This window comes from Aquarana catesbeiana, linkage group LG01 (genome assembly GCF_042186555.1).
Source record: "Aquarana catesbeiana isolate 2022-GZ linkage group LG01, ASM4218655v1, whole genome shotgun sequence".
Lineage (NCBI taxonomy): Eukaryota > Metazoa > Chordata > Amphibia > Anura > Ranidae > Aquarana > Aquarana catesbeiana.
In genome coordinates this window covers 469,210,876-469,224,115 of record NC_133324.1, presented here as the reverse complement: position 1 = coordinate 469,224,115, position 13,240 = coordinate 469,210,876, and the positions used below count along the sequence as shown (strand labels likewise).

At 40.1% G+C, this 13,240-nt stretch overlaps 1 protein-coding gene across 2 annotated transcripts in view; it reads left to right on the top strand.

Annotated features, from left to right (window-relative positions):
• Positions 1–261: 261 nt before the first annotated feature.
• The window catches only part of PLPPR1 (phospholipid phosphatase related 1), a 302,656-nt gene continuing 289,677 nt past the window's right edge, over positions 262–13,240 (top strand). For both annotated transcript variants that reach the window (XM_073591221.1, XM_073591219.1), the window contains exon 1: positions 262–618. The gene's annotated coding sequence lies outside the window, so the exon portion shown is untranslated. The remainder of the gene's footprint in view (positions 619–13,240) is intronic.

Genomic DNA, 13,240 nt, shown 5'->3' with positions numbered 1-13,240 from the left:
TATACATCCTGTATGCTGTTAGATCTCTCTGTCGATCGCTTTAGCTATTCATCTATCACTTCACTCTAAAATTAAATGATGCTATTTTTTGTTTATATATTTTTTAGCTAATTTAGAGAGAAATAACAGCGTTATGCCTCTTCCAATGTAATACCCAGACACACAATCCTATACCGTATTCCACTGCTATTTTTTCTTTACCCACTGGATGTGTTTGTGCGTCTCAAAGAAAGACACTAATGACCTGCCATGCGCATGCTCTATTGTATTTGTTACTCCCCCTCCTCCTCCTCCTCCTCCTCCTCCTCCTCTCCTAAGCAAGTAGCTTTCTAATTCCATCCATTAATACAAATAGGGGAAGCCTGAAAAAAAAAAAACCCAGCATCTTCAGTATTTGGGAAACACAGATAAAGAGATAGACAGAGAGATGCATGATTGATGCACACAACCAGGATTACAAGTCAGCAACATCAGCACCAGCACATAATAAACAAGGATCTTGTAGCCCAGAGCAGCGATCAGAAATGCCTTCATTTGGGATTTTGTCACTCGCAAGTTGGACGGGATATTGGGACTCCTAGCTGGACAGACCGGCTGAAACGAAAACAACGCAAAAAGGTAAGAGGCACAATGAAGTGGCGTGACATGAAAACAATGCTTGTAGGCTGACACCAGATCAGGTGAACGACAAATCCTGCTGTGATTTCGTTACACCACAGTATGGAGAGGAGATGTGCCAAATGAAATGGTATCTCTCCAGTTTTATATTTTTATATGGCAAAGGTTTCTTGCAACATGGACCTATGTACCTGAAATGGTGTTTCCTTGCATTTCCTTTTATTGCCATGACAAATTATGCAGGATGCTGCAGCCTTGGATACCAGCTAAGATTTATGTACTGTCAAACACCAGCTCATTCAGCTTGGCATTAATACGTTCTCGATTTGCATATATAGTTTTTTTTTTTTTTTTTTTTTTTATTGGACTGGGATCTTTGGGAATCTGGAATCTGCAGGTTACACCAGCCATTCCCATTGTGCTGTCAGTTTTGGAAAGTAGTAAAGATGATGCGTGAAAATCACTGTGTAATTTGAAAACAAAGCGTCAGATTTATCAAAGGGATGGATTTTTTTTTCTGTTTAATTGCTGGACTGGAAAATAAAAAAGAAGGGGTGATGTTGAGGTCATGCATGGACATGATGACTTATTATTTAATACTACCACAAAGTGTCTGCGAGCTTGTGAAATAAACCGGGGGGGCTGGTGTTGCTTTCATATTATCATTGGTGACCACATTCCCAGGGGATGGTATGCAATCTGCACAGGGAAATTGTGTTTTTTTTTTAATGACAGGGGGGATGGATGGGATATTTGGGAACATGTGATCATATGAATTATAAGCAGAATTTTCCACAATTTAAAAAAATGTGTGCAGAAAATTATAACACATAAAATATCCATAAATGATTTGGCTACTGAACATGCTGTATCTGTGTGCTTGCATGATTGTGCAAGGCACGTTAGTTTGTAAGCTCATTCGGGAAATGGGTGTACAGTAATTTGCAAAGCATTTTATTATAATAATAATAATGTGCTAATAGGAAACCATGTTAAGCATCAATTTAAATACGTTTTACTGAAAAGTAACATGTTCATTCAATTGAAAGCATTTTATTCCTTATGCAAATCTTACGCTAGTGGACAATTCTTAAAATTTGACAGTGCCATCGTTTTTGGAATATCAGAATGGTATACAAACTATAGCAACCCATATTGACATTATTTTAATACATTATGTAATTTAAGGATGAACAATTGTTGTTTACAAGTTTCCTAATTAAATGGCAGCAGCGATTTAATCGAAATGATTGCTTGGAGTGATAGGATGAACTGACAATAATCCTCTGCTGAGAATAATTTTCAAACTAGTTGGGAAATCTTTCCATTTAAGGCTCCCATTCTTATCAGTCATTAGTGAATGTGTTGGTACCTAGGATCCTTACAATTCTCACGTTTGTTAAATCGTGTTCAAAAAGTACAAAACAATCATGTGTTTGGCCAGCCTTAGTTCCATCTGCTGTGTGTTTATTAAAAGGAAAATGCTCTGTGCTCCCTTTCTAGGGCACAAACAATAGGAAGGTTAGTGTTGAATAGAATGGGGTGGGTCTAGTCTGCTCATTAACAACTTGGAGGGTTAGCATTTACTTTTGGTGTTTGTTCATGAGTAAAGCTACCATGGAATATAAAGCAAATATTTTATAAGCTACCTTATCTTGTTCTATGCTATTTTTTAAGGTATACAATTTGTTTTAGGGTTGTAATTTACTGAGTGAGTGATCCACTCTGGTGTAGTGATTTATGGGATGCTATACATCCTATTTGTGAAAATTGAAAACATGTACTGTAGTTACTGCTATAATTTCTGCACAGGGACCAATTCTCTAGTCAATTATCAGCAATCACATTACAGAAAATGACTATGGCTGTAACATGAACAGACCTGGAAAAAGTCATGCAAGTGTTTTACATCATGCACCCTATTTGTAGTGCAAATTTCTAAGTAAGGCATTGTAGTAATTCTGGTTTTCTTATATGTAGCTTTATCTACCCTTTACATTTATTACACAGCAGATGACACGTGCGATATGTTCATCGTATGCACATGTGATTTCCGATAAAAATAGGGTTTAAGATGATTATGCTGTGCAAATTATTTTAATTTTGTAAATTCATTTTGTACAGTCAAGTTGTTTATCTTTTATTCTTCAGTGCATATTTACTAGTGTACTCATTGGTTATGGTAAAAAAAAGGGATGCCTTGGCCCTAACCTTTACAGGGTACTTATGCTGCTCATAGATCAATCACAGTTTTAAATGTGTAACCATTTGGAGTACAAAGCTTAGATTGTTTTGCACATCTCAAACATGCACTAACAACTGGTAGAGTTACATAGTTACATAGTTAGTAAGGTTGAATAAAGACACCAGTCCATCAAGTTCAACCCGTGTAGGTGTGCGTGTTCATAATCATTTCCCGTATCCCTTTATACTGTGCTCACTAAGATGCACGTCCAAGAGTTTTTTAAAACTATCATTATTTCCTGCTGACACCACCGATTGTGGAAGTAAATTCCACATCCTCACTGCCCTGACAGTGAAAAATCCCCTACGCAGTTTAAGGTTAAACTGCTTCTCCTCCAGTTTCATCGAGTGGCCCCGTGTCTTCTAACACTCCCTAAAACTAAAAAGTGTATTCCCTATGCAAGTATCACCATTAAGGTATGTGTATATTCCTATCATATCTCCTCTCAAGCGTCTCTTCTCCAGAGAGAACACGTTTAGTGCTTATAGTCGTAGTCTAATATCTGAGTCCACTAGGGTAACATTTTTGGGCAAAAAGAGTCCAGTTAGTAACTAATCAATGCTAGCCTTTATATATTTGCTTTTGGAAATGACTATGACTTAAAGCAGTATTAAAACCAAAACAAAAAAAATGTATTATAGTGCAGCTTACCAATCATTAGATGTGGTGGCTGCATCAGTTTTCTTTTATTTGGCTTTTCCCCCTCTGTTTTCACCTGGTGATCTGGTCAGTAACACACCTCTGGTGTTAGTGAGACACCATTCTGGAGGAATGTGAACAGGAGGCACGGCAGACAGAAGCATTGTAAGTCTGAGGGGAGGGTAGCGTAAAATGTATTTGCAGATTTAAATACACTAAACAAATTAAAGCCAAACTGTAGCCCACACTTTATAATAAGCTACAACAAGCAGTTTTTCCTTTTGGGATAAAGGTTTTGCATGAATAAATATAAGCTGACCATTTTATTCACCTCTGCCAATGTTAAGTGGTTTGTTTCATCCATGTAAACTGCTACATTCTACTGGAGAGCTTGAGCTTTTAAAAAACAACTTGTTTCATCCATGTAAACTGCTACATTCTACTGGAGAGCTTGAGCTTTTAAAAAACAACAGACCTGCTAGCTAAATCACCAAAAGAAAATAGAAGAAAGAAAGTTAAGGCCTCATGCACACGGACGTTTTTACAGCCGCTTTTTTGAGCGTTTTTTGCAGCTTAAAAAGGCCTGTCTATGTTAGTCTATGGCTTCATGCCCACCTAGGCGTTTTTGAGCTGCAAATGGCATAGGCGTTTTTAAGCTGTAAAAAAAAAACCCAGGACCAGTGGGTTCTGAGAGATGTTTTTCAGCTGTAAAAACACTCTAACGCTGATAAACGCTTAAAAATGCTCAAAAACGCTCGAAAACGTAATTCACCAACGTTTTTTAACATTTTTGAGCCATTGAAAAAAAAAAATTTGAAAAAAAAAAAACGCTAAAAAACGCTATTGCAAAAATGCGGAAAAAAGCTGGAAGAATTTTAAAAAATCACTGCAAAGATACTGGCGTTTCATAACGTTATTTTAACATCCCGTGTGCATGAGGCCTTAGAAAGAAACTAACACAGTCATCACATCTAAGGCCTCATGCACACAAGCTGTTAAAATAACATTATGAAAACGCCAGTATCTTTGCAGTGATTTTTTTTTAACTTTTTTCAGCTTTTTTCAACATTTTTGCAATAGTGTTTTTGAGCGTTTTTTGCATTTTTGCATTTGCTTTTGGGTTCAATACTGCTTTAATTGTGTAATTGTGTGCACCTTTCTTTCAGTTGCCATAAGCTACAACTGGTATTAGCCTGATTTCAGTACTTGTTCTTGGGTGAAAAACATAAAGGTGGACTTAGAGAAGGATCTTGTAGTTCACAGAAACCCATTATTACATAGAACAGAATAATCAGCCTAACCTCCTTCAAGGACTAATAAATCTTATATGTGGTCCAGGCAACTGGCTGACCAAACATGATATCAAACCCTGATTATAGCCATACATAATATCAGTTCCTGAAAAATGACTGCGTAACAGTGCCACGGTATACACAATTTTAAGGTACACATATAAATTGTCCTAAAGTTATCAAAACCAAGACTAGAAATTGTTAGGTAGATCTAATTAGCACCCTAAACAATTTGTAGGAGGTGGTACACCATATTTACATTTTAATCATTTGGAAGTTTAGACATTTTTATTAATTGTTTTAATATTATTGGATTATACTGCTAATGTGACACATTTCTAATGAGGAAATAAACATGAAACTTAATGAAAGAATATTGATTCTACCTCCCCCTGTTCCCAGAATCTCCATATCAAACTCATCTATCACAAAGGGTCAGACTGAGCAGGTAAATGTATGTGACAGCCTCATTGATTATTGGGTGTTAGACATGCATTTTGTAACCAGATCTCTATATTATGCACAGATTCCATATATTGCTTGGCATCATTTTTATGACTTCTGTATAGCAATATTTCAAATGGTATTTTCTACATTATACTGTATGTTCCAAAAATCCACTATGTTTTAGAAAATCTATCTTTGCTGTGTAGTAGTGTAGAGTTACCATGTGTGCCCTGACTTATACTCATAGTCTTGCAGCTTTAAAGTTTGCTAGAAGAGCTAGTGTATCTGGCAGTTCTTGTGGACAGGTCTAAGATTTTAGTCAACTCAGCCTTAGTCATCTCTGTTTATTAAACCGACAAACATTTCTGTAGGCTATAGTCATTTTTTTACTGCGGTATGACCATGGTAGTGAAAAGACAGTGCTGTGAAAAATGAACGTTATTGCTCTACAGGCCTTTGCAAAGCATAGCCAAATACACAAATATGAGTTGGACCAGAAATATCTTTTTCTTTTTTTTTTTTGGCCTAAGTCTTATACCCTACAATATATTGTAATGCATATTAACCAGTGCTATATGCATTTTGATACATACTTCACATTGCTAATGCTAAAGAGACACTGGGGGTTATCTACAAAAGGCAAATCCACTTTGCCCTACAACTGCAAACTACAAGTGCAAAGTGCACTAGAAATTGCACTGAAAGTGCACTTGGAAGTGCAATCATTGTAAATCTGAGGGGTAGATCTGAAACGAGTGGAAGCTCTGCTGATTTTATTATCCAATCATGTGCAAGCTAAAATGCTGTTTTTTATTCTCCTTGCATGTCCCCCTCGGATCTACAGCAACTGCACTTCCAAGTTCACTTTCAGTGCAATTTCAAGTGCACTTTGCACTTGTAGTTTGCACTTGTAGTGCAAAGTGGATTTGCCTTTCGTAAATAACCCCCATTGTCACCTTGCCCATGCACGTCTCCGCAAAATTTTCCCCTATTGACCCCCTTATACTCACTCATATTTTCATTTTATCAGTGCTCCACTGCCGTTAACAATACCGGCACTTCTCAGGGTTTGGCAGCCATTCTCTAGGTCCGAGTACTGTCACATGCGAGAGGTGACATCACCACTCCTCCTTATTGCTGACACGATTCATTTTCATACCAGTGGTAAAGGAGGAAAGAGTGATGAGAGATTTCTGGTAAGATAAGTATAGGGGAGGCCCTTTGCAGAGACACTGTCACTTTGCCTTCTATAGACAAGGTGAGGGTTTCTCTTTAAAAAAAAGCAATGTTCTACATTAAAGTGGGTTTTCACCTTTATGGTGGTGAGTGCCTCACAGTTTAGATACTCACCCACCCAGAGCTGTCCAGCGGAGACCTTGCTCTCCGCATTCGGTCCCACACCTATTTTGCTGTGACATCATCAAGAGGCTGCCGGCTGTTCTGGGTTTAGCCGAAACATCTCTCGATGGCACCCCACTAGGCTCGCCTCCTTTACTTAATTAAAAGCTTTGCCTCTTGGGACGCGTGACGTGTATATCTCAAGAGAATTTAATTTAAAAAAAAAAGTAAATAAAGAGGAAAAAAGACAGTCTGGAGGAAGGGCTGAGTGGATGATGAATTGGAGGGTGAAAATCTGCTTTAAACTGTCAAAAGTGTCTCCCCTACCTTCAAAACTTCACTCCAGGCAGATATATGAAACTACAACTCAACAATGAAAAACAACTACAACAATACTCCTGTATTCATTAAAAAAAAAAAGTCATTAAATATTAAAATGCAACTAATATAGGTAACCAAAGATGCTTGGCTTCGGAAATACCCTGTGCAGTACAACTCAGACTGGAAGAGTAAGGCAATCCAAACATTAGTCAAGTTACATGAAGAAACTTCGGACAGCTGCACTCCATGGGCGGGCATTAAAAGCCCACCCTTTTGCCACCACACATACACTATATTGCCAAAAGTAACGGGACACGTGCTTTTGCATGCACATTAACTTTAATGGCATCCCAGTCTTAGACCATAGGGTTCAATATTGAGTTGGCCCATCCTTTGCAGCTATAACAGCTTCAACTCTTCTGGGAAGTCTGTCCACAAGGTTTAGGAGTGTGTCTATGGAAATGTTTGACCATTCTTCCAGAAGCGCATTTGTGAGGTCAGGCACTGATGATGGACAAGAAGGTCTGGCACGCAGTCTTCACTCTAATTCATTCCAAAAGTGTTCTATAGGGTTGAAGTCAGGACTCTGTGCAGGCAAGTCAAGTTCCTCCACCCCAAGCTCGCTTATCCATGTCTTTATGGACCTTGCTTTGTGCACTTGTCCAAATCCTTTAGTGGAGGGGGGATTATGATGTGGGGATGTTTTTCAGGGGGTGGGCTTGGCACCTTAGTTCCAGTGAAGGGAACTCCTAAGGTGTCAACATACCAAGACATTTTGGACAATTTCATGCTCCCAACTTTGTGGGAACAGTTTGGGGATGGCCCCTTCCTATTCCAACACGACTGTGAACCAGTGCACAAACAAGATCCATAAAGACATGGATAAGCGAGTTTGGGGTGGAGGAACTTGACTGGCCTGCACAGAGTCCTTAACTCAACCCGATAGAACACCTTTGGGATGAATTGGAGTGGAAACTGAGAGCCAGGCCTTCTTGTCCACATCAGTGGACCTCACAAATGACCTCACAAATGCACTTCTAGAAGAATGGTCAAACATTCCTTTAGACACACTCCTAAACCTTGTGGACAGTCTGCTTAGAAGAGTTGAAGCTGTTATAGCTGCAAAGAATGGGTAAACTCAATATTGAACCCTACAAACTAAAGCCTCGTACACACGATTGGATTTTCCGAAGGGAATTGTGTGATGACAGGCTGTTGGCAGAAAATCTGACCGTTGTTTATATTTGTATAATGTGTGACAGTTTACCTAAACAGTCTTTCCTAAAACTGCCCTTATAACTGCACAGTTGTTGGTAAATAAAGTTAATCTGACAGGTCTAATGTGAAATAAAATCTGACCGTGTGTGTCCAGCATATCACTGCTGTGCAGCATATTGTTTTATGCAAGCTTCCGTTGTAGTCAAAAGGAGGCTACAGAATAACAGATGGTAGTTTAATTCTGTGGGATTACTGGACAGAATGTTAGTGGTGTGTTGGAAAATAGCACTCTCTTCTATGCCATCTTCAATTTAAAGACCAGCTACAGCCAAAATTAGAGAATAGGAATTGGGTTAGAATCTCTGGAAGGCTTTTATTCATATATGCATTGAAATGTTTGGGGGTGGTTTTGCTTTAGCGTAGCATTCACCAGTGAGTGGAGACCATGCCAGTTGTGCAGTTTAAGGGCTTGTTGACCCACTTTTATTGCAGGGAAAGGAAAGAAAATGTCCAACAAAACAAACAGTTGCCCACCATCAATGCAAAAATAAAGTACAATTCAGCCTCCTGGCTCTCTTTAGCAGCGCTGCTGCTAAGGCTTTGTGCCTTGATCCTCCTGACCATGTAACAGTGTCCCTGGTTTTATGTACAAATGACATTAGGAGGAAACACTTACACAATATTGGTATAATGTTCAGCGCCAAACCATCTGATGAAAAAGATTAAAGTTTAAAATTTAAATGAAAAGGCATGCATCTGCATGCTGATACATGAAGGTGCAACCATGTGAATGGTGAGGGGATTGAAAGTTCTGGGGGATGAACCCCTAAAAATAAGTTTCTAAAAAAGTCTCTAAATGAAGGCTATAAAGGGAGCGAGGTTGCTTCAGGCACGGGCTAGGGAACCAGATCACTGTTAACAAAAGGAAAGCAAAAGGAGGAGAGAGAAGCGCCAAGCCAACCCTTTAAACAGCTGAGGAATTTATTCAGTAAATAAGTATAACAAAACACTAAAAACTTGCGTGAAAAATGTTGGAGCACTTTCAGAGTGCTAGAGCGGGTAGGAGCTTCCATGTGCAGTGTCACAGGAGCACAGGAGGACCACTGGAAAGTCTCTATTGAGGGATCCAGGAGTACCATGTGTTAGCCGCAGCTGGAGCCTCGATAAGCCTCATGGGACTAACACACGGCACTCATGGATACCTCAATAGAGACTTTCTGGCAGTGCTCCTGTGCCCCTGTGACACTGCACGTGGAAGCTCCCACCCGCTCTAGCACTTTGTAAGTGCTCTAACAATTTTCACACAAGTTTTTAGTGTTGTTTTATACTTATATATTGAATAAATTCCTAAGCTGCTTAAGGGATTGGCTTGGCGCATCTCCCTCCTCCTTTTGCTTTCCTTTAAGTACAAATGTCATACCTCTGTTAGCATGCTCACTTTCTCAGCTTCCTTGCTGCTACAGTCCACAGGCTTGGACCCTCTGTCTGTCCTGTCAGACTGCACCATGCAGAAATGCACCATTGTGGTTGATCCCTTACACCCACATGAACTCCTCAGGAGGGTGGAGCCCAGAACCCTGGTCCTGACTCTACAAAAAGCCCAGAACCCACCTGCACAATCAGTGTCCTGGCTATTCCTAAAACTCGTCCCCAGGATTGGAGATTTCATCCCACCAGGACCACTACAAAATATTCAGGCTCCAGGTCTCAAACCGGATTCTACCAACCACTGAGGAAACTAAAAGCGTAGTTTCCTCCAAATTAAACAATCATGCTGGAGCTCCTCAACCTGCCTAGTTGAAAATCCTGGGCCACATACACCATGACAGGGAACCGCGCTGTCACAGTGTCTATTCCCCTTGCCTTCTATCGCCATGACTATAAAGCAGAATGATGGGAAGTGATGGGAATTTCTTCCAATGGGATAAACACAGCAACAAAAATGTAGCACCCTTATAGCAAAGGATGCTAAGTAAATATAGTAAATCTAGTTTTTGACTCCTTCTGTAATCAGGGAAGCAGCGATGATTTGCTCTAGTCTGTTCAATGTTTCATGGGCTGGGAGTTTGATTGTTTTCCCTCTGCTTCAGGGAGACGCTTCCAGAGCTTAGGGAAGAAAATTCAAATAACTGACTTGAATATTTAGTATGCTCTGGCCAATCCCTGGGGAGGTGCACTCAGAAGGTGGTTTGGGAGGTGGTAAATAGCCTGGAGCACAAAAGAGACCGTCTTTTCCCCATCAGGGAAAGTTCTCAGTGCTTCAAGGCCTGCTTGCCTCTGCGGCACCTATAGACTGAGTTTTTGTTCTGCTGGGCCTCAGCTGTGGCAGGGCTGGAGACCTAGCACTAACCTAGAGCTGAATGTAGGATTCTTTACAAGCAGATCGAGTCTGGAAGGAGAGTTTCACTTACTGAACCATGTCCAAAAGAGGCTGGAAGGAGACTGCTGTCCTGGGGACTTGCGAGCAATGACCCTGGGTGACCCCTTTTGACTGTGCAGCACACCAAAACTGCAGTGGTTACCTGTGCAATCGTGCAAGCCAAGATACTACCTCATGGTCCTTAGCTGTGAGGATTTAGACTGTGTCATATCCACAAGGAGAAGAGTGTCCTCTGCTTAATGTTACTTAGCATTTTGGAGTATCCCATGCTCAAATCCCTCTTCTGATACAAGTTCTGTAAGCAATAAATCAAAAAAAGTCAAATCCCTAGACTGTTTATTGGAGCCGGAATGAATGGACTGTTGCTTGGGTGAGTTCCGGTCTCTGTACTGTTTGGGCAAGAACCAGTTAAATTCAGTGGCCCTCATGGGGGTAATGCTAAATGTGGGTGCTTGGTCCAGGAATTCCTCCAGTACACGCTGCCGTTGCCAGTAGAAATTTTTATATAAACTATGTATATTCCTTTGTCATGGGCACCATTATAATCCCAATCATCCTATTACTGCCAATCTCAATTTAATAGGGATGAGGTGCTGGATACCATAGAGCCACCTAACCTACCCCTCTAGCAATTTTTATATGGACTGTCAAGTGTGTAGATACATGGGAGAGGCCTGCCACAGTACAAAAATTAGGGAGCTTTTTGGGGAGTTCTCCTGCCAGTGCGAGGGGCATTTCCAAGTAGGCACTAGAGTTAACAAAAGCAGTGAGAAGAGCCCACCCGGTGCAAGGCTGGTGGCGCCAGACCGTCCAAATAAGGAGGGGTGGAAGGAGCAGAGTTCAGAGGTTGCACATTCGCAAAAGAGGCGTAGGGTTGGCATGCCAGAGAAAGAGAGTGCAGGTGGAACTACATACTGCACAATGGCGCATGTAAGCTTCTTTGCATACCGAGCTGTAATGGTCACAAAGAGAGCTACAATTCAGGGGCACCCAGACGGGCTGGCAGAGTTACTAACTGAAATAGGTATGCACTTGGCACACAAGGGATGCTTAGCCCTGAGCACTCTAAAAGGCCCTGAGCACTGTACAAAAGCAATTTTTAGTACAGGCATACCCCACTTTTAAGTACACACTGGGGTTTATTTACTAAAGCTGGAAAGTGCAAAATCAGGCTCACTTCTGCATAGAAACCAATGAGCTTCCAGGTTTTATTACCAAAGCTTAATTGAACAAGCTGGGGTTAGAAGCTCATTGATTTCTATGCAGAAGTGAGCCTGATTTTACACTTTCCAGCTTTAGTAAATAAACCCCATTGAGTACTTAAAAGTGGGGTATGCCTGTACAGTAAGAAGAGCCTAGGCCCTCTATAAGGTTTTCGTTGGTGCATTGCCTTCTTGTCCTGGTGACCCCCGTTTCCTATATTCTTTTTATCCTGGTGTCCCACAGGTAAAAAAAGTGATGGGAAATATCCCCAACAGAAACACAAACTGTAAAGACCCAAATTATGCAAAACTAAAAATATCTTTCTGGATGGCATTTAAAGTTTCATACAAATATTTTAAAAAAATATTTAAAAATAAAACATATTTTTCCATATATTTTATTAAACTTGTTTGTGTAAACTAGTGGAATGTCATTGCCCTTTAGTTCAATTCCTTTTTCAAAGAAACTAATTGCTGCAATAGCAACTTCCACCATATACTGTATATTATTGTAGGAAAATGGCTTGAGACTTCAATGATATATGGGAAAGTTTCTGAAATGTGTATTATCTAATCTATCTATCTATCTATCTATCTATCTATCTATCTATCTATCTATCTATCTATCTACACTGAGCAAAATTTTAAATGCAACACTTTTGTATTTGCCCCTATTTATCATGAGCTGAACTTTTTCTATGTACACAACAGGCCTATTTCTCTCAAATATTGTTCACAAATCTGTCTAAATCTGTGTTAGTGAGCACTTCTCCTTTGCCGAGATAATCCATCCACCTCATTGCACAGATGCTGATTAGACATCATGATTATTGCACAGGTGTGCCTTAGGCTGGCCAAAAGGCCACTCTAAAATGTGCAGTTTTACTGTATGGGGGGGGGGGGGCGAAATCCAGTCAGTCAGTTTGAGGTCTGTAGTACAATTGGAAGATTCACTCCAACAGGTTCACAGACAACTATAAAAAGGGCTCTTTCAGTAAGGGCAGGGATTACCGTTTGTGGATTTGTAACCTTGTCTGTGTGCATGTTTAGGAGGTTTTCACTGGAACAGTAAATGAGGAGAAATCTTGCCATTGGGAACACAGACAAAAATATAAATTTTACAACGGTTTAAAGGTTTTACCCCACTCTATCAAAACTACAAAAAGGACAGTTTTGTGCAGTGCTGGGCTTTAAAACTGAAGGCTTGATTGCAGAAAAAAAATCAACTTATATTAAACCCCCCTGAAGCTCCCACCAAGGGCATTATAAGGCACTTCTGAGTGGAAGAACACTTTGGGCCACACTGACAACACACTACAGAGATAATACCCTCCAAATGCCATGGGAATATCTTAGCAGAGCCTATTGTCAGGCAAAGTTAGAATGAGCAATTCAGCCAGCTGTCCCTATAAGTACCATTAGTATAGGTGAATGTAAAGCAAGATAATACATCAGGGTATATCATAGACCATGAACTCTAAATGCATTCAATGTGTGCCAATGCATGGTATGAATGTACCATATACAAATATGCCTATTC